The sequence below is a fragment of the Pezoporus wallicus genome, unplaced genomic scaffold, assembly GCF_028554395.1.
Source record: "Pezoporus wallicus isolate ANWC-B61680 ecotype Strahan unplaced genomic scaffold, APGP_CSIRO_Pwel_v1 contig_2025, whole genome shotgun sequence".
Lineage (NCBI taxonomy): Eukaryota > Metazoa > Chordata > Aves > Psittaciformes > Psittacidae > Pezoporus > Pezoporus wallicus.
In genome coordinates, this window is record NW_026640253.1 from 347,734 (window position 1) to 360,274 (window position 12,541).

General features: G+C 42.9%; 1 long non-coding RNA gene across 1 annotated transcript; it reads left to right on the plus strand.

Annotated features, from left to right (window-relative positions):
• Positions 1-105: 105 nt before the first annotated feature.
• LOC130603978 (uncharacterized) lies at positions 106-12,059 on the plus strand. Its single transcript, XR_008973331.1, has 3 exons — positions 106-194; positions 731-840; positions 11,907-12,059. It is a non-coding gene; the product is annotated as an uncharacterized LOC130603978 (long non-coding RNA).
• Positions 12,060-12,541: the final 482 nt, after the last annotated feature.

The window sequence follows — 12,541 nt, forward strand, 5'->3', positions numbered from 1 at the left end:
CGGGGCGGGGCGGAGCAGGGCGGGAGCTCCCGCCGGTGCTGAACGGACAGCGCCGCGCACCGCCCTCCCGCCGAGCCGCCTCCGCCCCTGCGGCCGGGTGGAGCGCGCTGCCGGCGGGGGGCTCGGTGCAGCTCGCCCGCTCTCCGGGCAGCGCCGCGCAGGCGCGCTGCTCCCGCCCCGCCGCAGCTCCACAGGTCCTAGCGCCGGCGGCGCCGCCTCCCCGACCCCAGCGGCCCCTCGGCCGCCAGCTCGAGTACTTCCGTACCGGTGCCGGGACTGGGCTCCCTTGCTCCAGTACCCCTGGCTGGAGCAAGGGCGCCCTCCGCTTACGTCCTGAGTAACCGGCCTCTTCCTCTCAGCGGCGCGATGGTCGCACCGAGTTAAGATCCCCGTCGGGAAGCGCTGGGTTTGCCCGTGGTGCCCTGCTTGGAGTAGCCCTGTCTAGCACTGTTGAAGTCAGTCATGGCTGTTGTCGTCCTTCCTGAACTGGATTCACTGAAGGGCAAAATTCAGCATCCCCCTAGACACAAATTCCTCCCACCATGAGCAGGGATGGGGTTTGAATGGCCTACTGCATCGTGCTTTTACGTGGTCCCACACACCTGCTCTTTTTATCCATCTTTTCTTCCATTTTTCCTACTGTTCACTTGTTTCTTCCCTAAAACCTGGCTTGGTAGGTAGGGGTTTGTGATTTGTGTTCATGTTGTTTATTCTTTTTTATTCTCATTAGTTCATAAGGAGTGCCAAGAGCAGTTTCACATCTACAGAAAACCTGTTCCTGCCTTGCAAGTAGCTTGAAGAGCATCAGGGAGATGGTAGCGTGGAAGGGAAGTAACAGAGGTATGTAGACATGTTCTGTGTTTTATTTGCTGACACCATCTGAGGATGAGTGGGCTTATGAAAGAGCCTGGAAAGCCGAGCCTTTGTCGATGAATCATGGGAGGTTGTGTCACCGTAAGTGGATGAGGTGGAGAAATGATTGAAGGGTATGTGGTTGAGAAATACTGCTGGAGTGCAGAAGTGGTGGGGACAACACGGGTCTCAACAGAAGAGGAGTAGACTGGGGGAATGCAGTTAGGTTGGGCCTTGAAGTAGGACAGTAGGTGAAAAACAAGTGGAGGGCTGCTAAGGAGTAAGTGACGTGGTCAGGTTTGTGAGAGGTGTTTGATCTTCCTCAGGTTGCAAAGGAGCATTTTATGTTTGGAGTATAGAGAAAAGAACTTTGCAGTAGTTGTGGTAGGATATACCAAAGAGGCCTAAACAGCAGATTTGCCTATGAAAACGATGATTGGTCTTGAAGCTGGAGGGGTAGAATGAAGGCCCAGGATATGTGTGTGACTCATGGGAAAGGGAGGGGGGATAGTGGAAATGGGGTATGTTATTGCTGCCAGTAGTGAAGGAGAAAAGGGAAAGTGAAGCTAAACCAACACAACCTTGTACCTCAGCAAGCATATATTGATGACAAAATCTCCAGGAAGAGATGCCAGGCAGAGGCAGAAAGGTTGATGACAGAGGGGGAAATATGAGAATCACAAGCACAGAAATGCTATCTAAAATCCTTGAGAACTGCCAGACAGAGGGCAGAAAGGGAAGTGAGGGCAGGTCTGTGAACTCAAGCCTGGTATTAAGAAAGGAAAAGAGAATGATGACTCATTGACAGAAATAACACAAGTGAACATTATTTGTAATCGTAGTAAGTACTACTTCTGATAGTAACAGATCTAAGGATCAACAGGAAAGCACTGTAGGGTAGGTTCTGAGAGTTACAAAGGCTGAGGAAGGCAGGTGACCCAGGAAAGAATTTTAAGGACTTGTGAATCCTAGGCCAATGTGTCCTTCATGTCACATCCACAGCTGTAGAGGCTATTTCCCAGGTTGTCAGCTCCTGCCTTCTGTATTGCCTTATTCCACATCAGTGACTTATCCACGCCATAATACAGGACCTTAGAAGTCATCTGAAAGTATATGTTAAAACCAGCAAGCTTGTTTAAAGATAGTTTTCACAGGCTTGGGTGAGAAGGCCATGCTTAAGTGACCTGTGAGGTTTCTTTGAACATACTAAGGCTGTAATTGATAAAGGAGCAGTTGGTAGGCATGGAAGAGTTGGATAGTTCAAAACATGTGAGAGGGCCTCAGGGCAGAGACTGATCATCAAACAGAAACTGTGAGATCCAGAGCAAGACAGCTGCTGAAATGGGAAGCTCTCTTAGAAATACAAATTGAAATATGAAATTCATACATTATTTTGATGTGGAAAATGAAAGATAACTTTGTGTTTGAAGCTTACCTTGAGGTTTGAGAGAGGAGCATGTTAGAAAAATAATATACTTATTAAACAAGGATCCTGACACAGCATAACTGCACCGGAAGATACAAAGACTGTTTTGCACTGTAGATTACAGCATGATTTGCATTTGTTTAATTAGTTAGTGGTAGTTGATACCACCAGATAGGCAGTTCCTGATTTATACATAACGAATATTTTAAGTCAGCCCAGCAGGTGCTGTGTATCAGCAAAGTTTTGCTTTAAGCCTGCCATACAGTGACATAAAATTCTGGTTTAGTTAAAAAAAAAAAAAATAATCCATAATTGCTAATGTTTGGACTATGGTAGACAAAACACACCAAATAATTTTCAAAGATCTAATTTATGGGTAAAAAGTTTTCACAGAAGTTTGGTTAATCCCAAACTGTATAGTGGTACTTCTACTCCCTTAGTCCTATGGAAAAATAACAATATTACAACTATTTTTTTTCTGGTTTATAGTTGACATTTTTAAAGATTCTTTTTGGTTGCAGAATCTGCTTAAGCAGATTTGATATCTTAAGCTATAAGCTTCCATCTTCATGTGCTGGGATGCCGAAGGATCTCCCCTCACTCTGCAAAGAATTCCAAGGCTATAATGGATACATACCCCCCGTGTACGTGAGCTGAATGTACAGATTAGCTTGCCCCAGTCAGCCATAACCCATGTTCAGTCTTTTTGGTTTCAGCATAGCTGTGTGTCTCCTCTATGCTTTTAGACTTAGACACAATACAGTAACTTGAAGAGGCAAGACCATGCTTTTGGTCACTCATGCAATGCCATTGACTTCAGTGGAGTTAAAGAATGAATGAAATTAAAGAATGACTAAAAGGTTAGATCCCTTATCAATGAACTGAGCAGTCTTTTCTGTACTTCCCTGATGAGTGTCTTCTCTACATTGGGAAGGGAAGTTAAGCAGGAAAGACTTAATGCGAAGGCCAATGTGTAAGTCCAGGGGTTATCTACTTTTTTTCTGTGATATCTATTGTCATTTTAAGTTATGAAGGCTGAGGAAAGCAGGTGACCCAGGAAAGAGATTTAAGGACATGTAAATCCTAGGCCAGTGGATCTTTCTGGTCACATTCACAACGATAGAAGCTCTAAGCTTACTAAGTTTTACTTGCTAAAAAGAATTAAACCAAGCAGTAGTTCTTGGACACCTCTGTGGGAGGCGTGGAGTTGGTAGGTTGTTCCAATAGTTCACAGTCTGAAAAAGGATTCTGGTGCAGCAGCAGCAAGTGATGTTATTAGAAATTCTTAAATGTATTGGAAAACATTGGCCTTGGAATTACATCTTATCTCCTAAGCTAATTCTCACAACTGGTGAGAGATTTTGATGATCATCCACCTTGAGCTGGGCTGACCAAAACCTGGCACAAGCTGTAGAGTTTAGAAAGGCCTTTCTAAAGGCCTCCTTTGTGGGAGCTTTCAGAGAGGCCAGTTGCACAGCTACTACCCAGGAGAGTATATATGCACTTTTAGCAGTCCTGTTAGAGTCATTGGGTCTACTTATAACCTTAGCTGTTCTTCTAAGTCAACACTTTTAATGATGACAGTGAAAGAATAGCTTTAAGCCATAGATCTATTTTAGTTTCTAAACTACTGCGTAGCAGAAAAACAAAGTGAGTCCTCTTACTAATTTTATCAGTCATGTTAGGTCACTCCACTCTCTCCTGTGTTCTGATGACACAGGAAGAGTAAGTCCTTCTTTCACCTCTGTATCTGGTTTCCTGGGATCACCTTTGTTGCCTTATGCTTCAGAGTAATAATATACAATGAAAGGTAGGTTGTCTTTCAGACAGAAGTCTAAATTATGTCTGCAAAGAAAAAAATAGCTTGTGGGTTCACTTGCTATTCATTTGTTAATCCCCCTGCTCTCTGCTTACTGCTTTAGCTAAGAACTGCAGTGATTTCTAATCTAACTCCCAAGGAGCTTTCTTCTCAGTGTGGGAGATGACTGAGTGTATATTCCCTAATATTCCTAAATTTAGTAACTTGTAACTTTGGAGTGATTTTTTTTTCCTATGAAGACATTTTACCGCTTATGGAAGATGCTGGATTAACAGATCAAAATCACAGACTGTTGTATAGGCACAGAAAGCGCATAGGGAAGCTTTGTTGTAGGTTTTGAGGCTTCACTAGTATACCAAGATTATCTCATTCTGCACACCACTTTAGCCTTTCATTTACTGAGGTTTCTAGTGAGGATACCAACAAAGGTGACAACTAATGAACCATTCACTCCTGAAATTTAAACCTAGGTCTGAATTCATCATCCAGTTTATATTCAAAGAAAAGGGTTATTATGTAAAACTTGTTGCTCAATCCTAACAAATGCAACAGCATAAAGAGGGACAAGAGATGTTCGGAGAACCTGTGACTTTGCGTGCAACTGGGGAGCACATCCAAAATGTTTTAAAGCTGGAGGAAGGTGAGAGGGAGAGACCTATTTGTAACAGTTACAATCTCAAAACAAAAGGCAGCTACCGCTGGAACACCACTTTTGCAATGCTTGAATGCTAGAATTCAGCCTGTGCTCTCTTGTATCAAATTCATGACAACTTAACAGTATTTCAGTGCAGTTCTTTATCAGTTTTAGATTACATCATGCTGTGAATTGCTCTATCTGTTAATATTGATTCACGTAAATCATTTGGTTTGAGGTCTTCAAATGGGAAGTTGAGGTGCATTTCAGGGTACAATGTACTCATTTTGTCCTTGAAAATCATTTAGAAAAAAAAGCAAGCTGCAGTTGCATAGATTATATTACTTTTCTGAAAGGTTAGATTTACCCCTTAGAACTGTCAATAGTGGGACAAAAGCCTTCCATTGAAAGAATGAGAATAGAGGAGAAAATTGTTGGTGCTTAAAGTTGATTGAGGGAGTCACAGAAGTGCTGCAGGTCTCAAGGGCTGTGTAGCCCAAAGCCTGATTCAAAGAAGTCATGCTGTTTTTAATGAGAGCAGCTAGAGCAGCAGAAGTGATAACTGAATTCTAGTTCCTGAACTTTAATCTAGATCTAGCTAGGGTTTTTTTTCTTAATTACCTAAGTTTTGCTTGAATATCTCCTTCATTTTTATGTATGTTCTTCAACTGTTGCATGGCTTTGCTGTGAGCTGAGAAACATTTACTATGCTCTGTCTGCTGGGCTGCATTTTGTTCTCCATCCATTTGCACTGGGCTAACATTTGTGAGTGAAGGTTCTTTTTGTTTTGCAAATCCTTTATAATCCCTCAGAAATAGTACTGGTGTAGAAATATCAGTGTTACACAGATGCATATCAAACTGTGATAAATGGAAGTTGCACTGGAAAAAAAATGGAAGTATGTTAGTGATTATCATTGGTCTTTACTCCACTAAGAAGCTCCCATCTGAATATGCTTGGTTTTGCTGAAATTTTATGGGAGTTGGAGCTGAGTAAATGTGATGACTAGATTGGTGCACCTGAGCAAGGCAAGGTGTTGGCAGAATTGTTCTGCTGCTTGCTAAAGGACTATGAAGGTTTCTTGTAGGGAAACTGCCTTTCCTGTACAGAAAGAAAAGATTGCTCCTTCCTGGCAAGAGGGACAGTAAGCACTACAAACAGCTGTTGAGCTGTCTGTCTTACACCCAGCACCTGCTTGAATCCAGCATGTAGCTGGTCTGGGTCCCGCTTCTCTTGGAGTACGTACACTGATCTGAAACAGTGTGAGTTTTTGGACCTACAGAAATGGTATTCTAGTCAAGGCTGTAGTAAAAGTGTCAGGATTTGTCTTTGACAAGGCATTCCCCAAAACAGAAATAATTGTTCCTCAAGAAATTATGGGGCTAAATCACAGAAAAATCTACTGTAAGTAACTGAAATTAGGCATACAGCTTGGTTAATGTACCACTTTGTTACAATCTAGTTATAGGAAGGGTATAGATTTGTCTCTTGTCACCTTCCTGCTGACCTAGGTGTGATCTAGCACCACAAGCAGCTGCTGACAAGGAAAATTCAATTTAGACTGTTGGAAGATTCATGTCAACACATAACAAAAAAACATGCTTAGGGAAGCTGCTAAATACATGTTACTATGAGCTAATTGCAGTCATTCTGAAGGCTGTAAATCTGCGTTTGTAAGAGAGTAAAGGAGCACACACAGCTCTGACCTATTGAACTCCTACCATGTACTCTAGAGTTTCAGAAATGACTAATGATTTGGCTTTATTTTATTAGATTATTTGTTTGGGGGAGTCCTAAAATGACCTTGACTTTCTGAGAATGACCAAGTCAGCTTTTTTTCTGAAAACAAAGCTTTACTAATGCTGTCACTATGTTTTTAAAATCTCAGCCAATCTGCAGGTGCATGAACATAGCAACAGACACAAACACATAGATCAGACATATGCATTTCACATATACTACATACAGAGTACAGAGCAGGAGGTGCTAGTCATTTCTTGAACAAGGCATGCAGTTCTCAGCACCTCAAGTATCTCTTTTTCATTTAAGCACATAAAAAAATAATTAAAACATTTCCTACAAAAAAATAATTAGAACTTTTCTTTCTTTTATTTTTTTAACTGAAATGAGAACTTTATTCTTGTTGAATGATTCACTTTCCACAGCTGTTATTACTTCTCCAGCCTACTCTGAGTTTGCACTAGTGACTGAAATGTTCCCAGACAAGCAGATGGGAAAATAGCCTGTAAATCATTATTGTTATAAATGGTTTGTAAAACTTTGGATGTTGAGAGGTAAGAGTAGTTCAAATAAGTCTCAATAATGCTGACTCAAAGGTTTAAAGCATTGCTTAAATCCCTTGATTAACCCAGCTTCTCAATATTTGACATGAATCAGTAACTCTTTGGTGTTCTCTAGCTTTGTAAATATTTATGCAGCCAGTCCCATGAAATATGACATTTAATCCTGTTGAAGTAATTATTTGTATGCTCCATGTGAAGAGATATAAAGTATAATAGTTCCAGTGATGCTAGTTTAATAATTACTACTAAGGATTAAATCTGCTATCTTTCTTTTGTCAATAACCAGGACTTATGCAATGTAAGTGTGAATGAATGGAATCCACTTTCTGATGCAAATCTTGGGCCAGGTGCTGGGAACTCAGATTTCCTGATCCTGGCTTGTGCCTGGGCCTGTGGCTCAATAGTAACAGCAGCCTTTTGTTCCAGTTAAATGAGGTGTTGAGGGCTACATCCAGGCAAGTAGTGAAAGAATGGCACCTCTATTAGCTTGTCCTCAGCCTTCCATTTCCGAGATACAATGAATGGCCTATGCTCTCCAGGGAACTGGAAGATGCTCTACCCAGTTTCCAGGACCTGGGAAGGCCTTCTGTACAAAAGTGTACCTGCCCTCCAGACTGTGGCTGGGAATGCTGCTAACATATAGGATTTGCAGCATGTTTGTATTTAAACGGTTTAGCTTAAGAAGCACAGTGATATGCTTGTTCCTCAGACACTGAGCTTTTAGTCATTGTTTACTGGTTCAGTCTGATTCATCTGTGGATTCTGCCAGGTTTTGCAGTTGTACTTCTTGCCTCTAGGTATTCCAGAAATAGAAGGGGTTGGGAATAATGAGGAAGCAGAGAAAGATTGAAGTAGCACAAGATGTTTAGAGTTGGCCAAGAAGAAATCGTAAGTGTATCTTACTTCAGATATGTTCTGTTCTCTTCCACAACTAGACTTTTCTGTGCTTTTGCGTGGATTCCTTCCATATAAGAGAGCCCCCAATAGCACGTTTATTGTCTTTCCTGCAAAGACGTGAGAGAAAAGGGGTGCAGAGCTCTCAAAACCACAATAAAGGCCTTCTTTCTATGGAATTTTTCAGACCGCAATAAAATCTGAAATACACTTCTACAGGTTCCTTTAAAATTACTCTCTAGCTCATAGGCATCCTGCCCGTTAAAAAGCAGAGAAAAAGATTGCATTCTCTGTTATATATTTAGAAGTATTTTAGCTTCTTATTTGCTTTATCAGGCCAAAGCCCTTAAGAACCTTCAGGATATGACAAGTCTCTATTCAGAAGTACTACAGTGGTGCTGTGCTTCTGTAGCCCAGTTTGATCACTGCATAATCCAGGCAGAGAGATGTATTCTGAAAAGGACAGTGCACCACAAAAAAGGTGATGTGGGAGGTCAATGAAAGTACTGTCAGTTTTCCTGAATGTATGCTTAGGAGGCGGTTTTCCTATATATCCACAAATACATATAATTCTAGTTAGGAAGAAATCCAGATGATTGCATTTGGATTGATAATGGATTCTTCCTCAGCTTTGTTTCAGTGTTATGTTATATTGCCTGTCTTACTATTTCTCCCCTCCCCAGTCTAAAACTGAGGAGGATCAGTGTATGGATGATAACAGTGTATGGATGATAACTTCCTCCTGCAAATGGTGGATGAGCCAACCAGGAGAGGAGCGCTGCTGGATCTCATCCTCACTAACAAGGAGGGTCTGGTCGAAGCAGTAAGGGTTGAGGGCTGCCTTGGTTGCAGCGACCACGAGGTGGTGGAATTCAGGATCTTGTGTGGTAGGACCAGTAGAATAGCAAGTAGAATTGCAACCCTGGACTTTAGCAGGGCAAACTTTGGCCTTTTCAAGCAATTGCTGGGGGAAATCCCATGGGCAAGGCTGTTTGAAGGTAAAGGGGCCCAAGACGGTTGGCATTCAAGGATTGCTTTTTCCGAGCTCAAGATCGGAGCATCCCGACACGTAGGAAGTCAAGGAAGAGGGCCAGGAGACCTGTGTGGCTAAATAGGGAAATGCTGGGTATGCTCAAGTGGAAGAGGAGAGTTTACAGGTCATGGAAGGAGGGGCTGGCCACTTGGGAGGAATATAAGGCTGCTGCTAGAGGATGTAGGAAGGCAGCTAGGAGGACTAAGGCATCCTTAGAATTAAACCTGGAGAGAAGGGTCAAGGACAGCAAAAAGAGCTTTTTCAAATACATGGCAGACAAAACTAACACCAGAGGCAATGTAGGCCCACTGATGAACGGGATGGGTGCCCTGGTGACAGAAGATACAGAGATGGCAGAATTACTGAATGCCTTCTTTGTCTCTGTCTACTCTGCTGCAGGCAGTCCTGAAGAGCCCTGTACCCCCAAGACCTTAGATGAAGTCAGGTCGACGGAGCGGTTTGCCTTAGTCGATGAGGAATAGGTTAGAGACCAGTTGAGCAATCTGGACATCCATAAATCCATGGGTCCGGATGGGATGCACCCGCGGGTGCTGAGGGAACTGGCAGAAGTCATTGCGAGACCACTCTCCATCATCTTTACCAAGTCTTGGGAAATGGGAGAGGTGCCTGAGGACTGGAGGAAAGCAAATGTCACTCGTCTTCAAAAAGGGCAAGAAGGAGGACCCGGGTAACTATGGACCGGTCAGCCTCACCTCCATCCCTGGGAAAGTGATGGAACACCTTATCCTTGGTGCCATCTTAAGGCATATCAAGGATAAGAGGGTTATGAGGGGCAGTCAACATGGCTTCACCAAGGGGAAATCATGCTTAATCAATCTCTTAGCCTTTTATGAGGAAATAACACGGTGGATGGATGATGGCAGAGCGGTGGATGTGGTCTACCTTGACTTCAGCAAAGCATTTGACACAGTCTCCCACAGCATCCTCACAGCTGAATTGAAGAAGTGTGGTCTGGATGATCAGGTAGTGAGGTGGACTGTGAACTGGCTGAAGGAGAGAAGCCAGAGAGTTGTAGTCTATGGGGTGGAGTCTAGTTGGAGGCCTGTAACTAGTGGAGTGCCTCAAGGGTCAGTACTGGGACCAGTATTATTTAATATATTCATCAACGATTTAGATGGGGGAATTGAGTGTACTATCAGCAAGTCTGCTGATGACACTAAGCTGGGAGGAGTGGTTGACACGCCAGAAGGCTGTGCTGCCATCCAGCGAGACCTGGACAGGCTGGAGAGTTGGGCAGGGAGTAACTTGATGAAATATAACAAGGGAAAGTGTAGAGTCCTGCATCTGGGCAGGAACAACCCCAGGTTCCAGTATAGGCTGGGGAATGACCTGTTAGAGAGCAGTGTAGGGGAGAGGGACCTGGGGGTCCTAGTGGACGACAGGATGACCATGAGCCAACACTGTGCCCTTGTGGCTAAGAAGGCCAATGGCATCCTGGGGTGTATTAGACGGGGGGTGGTTAGTAGGTCGAGAGAGGTCCTGCTTCCCCTCTACTCTGCCCTGGTGAGACCGCATCTGGAATATTGTGTCCAGTTCTGGGCCCCTCAGTTCAAGAAGGACAGGGAGCTGCTGGAGAGAGTCCAGTGCAGGGCAACAAAGATGATTAAAGGAGTGGAGCATCTCCCTTATGAGGAAAGACTGAGGGAGCTGGGTCTCTATAGTTTGGAGAAGAGGAGACTGAAGGGTGACCTTATTAGTGTATATAAATATATAAAGGGGGAGTGTCACGAGAATGGAGCCAGGCTCTACTCAGTGGCAAACAATGATAGGACAAGGGGTAATGGGTATACAAACTGGAACACAAGAGGTTCCATTTAAACTTGAGAAGAAACTCCTTCTCAGTGAGGGTGACGGAACACTGGAACAGGCTGCCCAGGGAGGTTGTGGAGTCTCCTTCCCTGGAGACATTCAAAACCCGCCTGGACACATTCCTGTGTAACATTATCTAGGTGTTCCTGCTCCGGCAGGGGGATTGGACTAGATGATCTTTCGAGGTCCCTTCCAATCTCTAGCATACTGTGATACTGTGATCTGCAGAACGTTGCTTGTATTTAGGGATGTACTTCGATGTACTTTGGAAGGAGAAAAAAAAGTTTTCATTTTCAGCCACACCTGTTTGAAGGCCTAAGAGATTTGAAGAGGATTTGGTCCAGTTAGAAATCAGGCTAGAGATGATATATCAAAATATGAATTAGAATTTTCAGAGCTAAAAATATAAAACAAGTCATCTTGGTTAAGAAGAAGTAAAATCTTTTAACTCACTCTGAGCAATTAATGTTAGTCTTTTGATAGCAAGTTAACAAGTACATAGAAAACAATGGGACAGATTAATAGAGGAGCCTTATGTAGACACTTGCTCAATCACCCAAAGTTCCTAAAGGTTCAGCTGCAAGTCTGGAAATGTAAGCGCTGGTGTCTAAAATAGAAGACATGGAAATAGATGTTGATTTTGATTTTCCTTCTCTTTCTACATTGTGTGGTTTACCACAGAAAGAAAAAAACCCCAAACAAATAAAGCCCCCAGGTAATGGCTGTGGTTCTGGAGGGCTTGAAGGGCATATGCCTTCACTCACCACAAAGCAAATACATAATAAAGGATATGTGGCTTCAGCTACAAAACATGCATGCAGGAATCACTACATACATAGCAGCTGTAAGGATTAAGTGAACAGATAATTCTTTTCCATATCTCTTTTTAATAATAATTATTTGTACTTAAAAGAAGGAATAATATTTCATCATCCACATCTGAGGAATAGTGAGTTTTGGTTTTTTTTTTGATGCACAGCAGCACTCAGAATTCTTACTGCAGAAAAAAAGGCCACAGAGCAGACAAGGTGAAATGACAGATTCAGGTAAAACATGAGCAGCCAGATCCCAACAAGCAAGTTCAGTGCGTTGACAATCTTCCTGCTCTTCCCTAGGGACTAAGCAGAACCATTCAAGAAGGAGCAGATGGAAACAGTTGCCAGCAGATGAGTACAGGAAAAGATTCAAGCCACAGTACTTGCTGGAACTTGGGAGTTTGTGATGGCCTGAGCTAAACCAATGACAGGTATCTAAGATTTGAAACCAGACAGCTACTCAGTTCTTAGCTATGAGGGCAAAAAACCTGTTGTGGAACAAAAGCCATGTTCAGGGCATTCTCTGAACAAGCTACCAGAACTTGTTTCTCAGAGACGTCCTATGGTGAGAGGAATCTTTAAGCTGTGGTTGTTCATAGTGCTAAAGATAAAAGAGAACTGCTAGTGTATTTTTGTGAATGTGTCTGCCCCATAATTCGTTCACTCAAAGTAGTGGTTTCTCTTGACCTTGAGCTAAGATTTAACAGGTGGGGAAAAGATAAATTTAGGAAATCCGGTGATGCAATGCTGATACTTTTATGACTTCTTGCATATTTTCTAGCATACCATGAAGAATATTAAACGGCAAAAGCTGAAGTGTCCTTGGCAAACAAACAAACAAAATAGTACCCTGCGATTTTTTTACCTTTGATTCCCCTCACCACATGCACTTTTTACTGCCACGGAGCTTGAAATATTAACCCAGCATGTTAATT